The 2053-nt window shown below is 45.3% G+C and overlaps 1 pseudogene; it reads left to right on the top strand.

The window, feature by feature from the left end:
- Positions 1-605: 605 nt before the first annotated feature.
- LOC132413634 (glycoprotein-N-acetylgalactosamine 3-beta-galactosyltransferase 1 pseudogene) lies at positions 606-1657 on the top strand (annotated as a pseudogene).
- The last annotated feature ends 396 nt before the right edge of the window (positions 1658-2053 follow it).

Raw genomic sequence — 2053 nt, 5'->3', positions numbered from 1 at the left:
TCTGTTTATTTCTTTAAAAATATCTCTTCACTGTAGCTTTCGAGCAGTTTCAAGAGGGAGCAAAAAAAGAGAGGTATGTATTCATCCTCTGTTCCAAATGCACTGTACATCCAAGGAACATGTTACCAGAATCGGTGTCGAGATTTCTCATTAGAGTCCCTACCCGGGGCGGCTGCTCTGTGGCCTGGCTGGGCGCGATGGGCACAGGGTGGGGAGCTCACTGCGAGGATGCTGGGGAGGGAGCTCTGTGGACCACGCACCTGTCCATCCGAGCGCGTGGATGGCGAAGCCCTTGGAGAGTTGCTGCTGAAGCTGAAACAGGCCACAAGTGACCAGGCATCCCTGAGTCAACCTCCACCTCCTTCTCCGTTGCCAGGAGGAGTGACACTGGGAGGGCAATGTCGCCCCCAGAGGGCAAGATAGGGCCCTGTGCTGTCAGTTTCCAGGGAGCAGGTGAACCGAGTGCTTCCAGCCTCCTGCCCGTCTCCTGCGCCCGCTTTTCAGGAGGGGGCCCTATCCGGAGGAGATGGGATAAAGGATAAGCACGGTGTATTTTCATGGTCCCTTGACTTCCTTTGCAGATTTTAGGAGACACGCCTTTGGGAATGGCCTCCAGGTCTTGGCTAAGTGTCTTCTCCTTCCTCTGTGGGTCAGCAGTCAGCTTTCCCTTATATTCTCAGCTATTTAATATTATTTCGGGAGAGTGGGGTGACCCACAGCCTACTCTTCACAATGAGCTTCATGATAAGGGGCGCAAGCATCTAGAAAGAGAGATGGGCTTTAACACAGGTGCCAGCTGGCGTGCAGGTGAGAACGCAGACAGAGCTGAACAACTCTTGTTGGAGGGTTAAAAATCTTTGCTGGGTTATGATGACCCGGCTTCAAAAATCTAAAGAAAAGAACCAAACATGTCAAATCTACTTGGGCCCGGCATTGGACTAAAGTGTTGTTCATGAGTTCAGACGGAAATAAAGACTTCCTTACTGTGGGATTAAACACCAAAGAAGGCAGGGACCAATTCTACTGGGAAAAAATGAAAGCTTCTCAGTGCATTCCTGAGCTTTGTCTGGAAGATACTGATTGGTTCTTGACATCAGGTGACGATGCTTGTGTCATACAAGAGAACCTGAGATGGCTTTTGGCAGACTAACCCTGAAGAACCCATACACTTAGGGAGAAGACTTAAGCCCTATATAAGGTAGGGCTACATGAGTGAAGAAACAGGAGATGTACCAAGCAAAGGAGTGTTGAAATGTGTTGATGCAGCCAAGACAGACAGATGTACACACAGTTCTTCCACGGGAGACAGCCCTGGGGAGACATGGAAATCACGAATGTAGAAGCAGGGATTCTAAAGACCCCATTGGAAAAGAAATTTTCCATCTTTTTGGACCAGACCACCACTGAAAGTTTATCTAACCAGAAACTTTTGGTGCTGGGGCTATACCTATTATCCTCCTGTAGAGGGTCCTGTTTGCTGTTTTGAACTTGCAGTTTATCTTCACTATGTTGACTCCACAGCAGTGTATGTGTTAGAATACCTTGTTTATCATCTTCATCCACATGGTTGTGTTTACAGACAGCGATCTAGCTTGCCTGCGATTAGACTAAAGGAAACAGTGAGGCATACAAACATGAAGATCCAAAGGAAAAATGATAAAACTCTAGGAGGAAAAACATGAGTGAATGGAGACATAAAGTGTCTAACATTACACTGAATAAAGTCTTCTGCGTTTCTGTTGTAGAATCGTGGAACCTCAGTGAGCACTTCTTCTAAGTGAACATTCCATGGTATAGTATCATAAATCTTTCTTATGTATGACTGTCGACTGAAGCTTTAAATACACTGTGCAGTATGTTAAAACGGGCTTTGGCCACATTGAGGAACTAGAGATTTTGTTTCCTTTTCCTGACCATGTGTATTATTGTTTAACCAAACTAGTTAAATTTGCTAAAACTTCATCACACCATTTTGTAACATATACACAATGCTAAATAAAACCTGTCCTTAAAGTATTTTAGAAGGAAATATTTTTGCTCAGTGTTATTTGTA

The sequence above is a fragment of the Delphinus delphis genome, chromosome 18 (genome assembly GCF_949987515.2).
Source record: "Delphinus delphis chromosome 18, mDelDel1.2, whole genome shotgun sequence".
Taxonomy (NCBI): Eukaryota; Metazoa; Chordata; class Mammalia; order Artiodactyla; family Delphinidae; genus Delphinus; species Delphinus delphis.
Note: the sequence above shows the minus strand (reverse complement) of the source record. Positions and strands in the feature narration are given on the sequence as shown.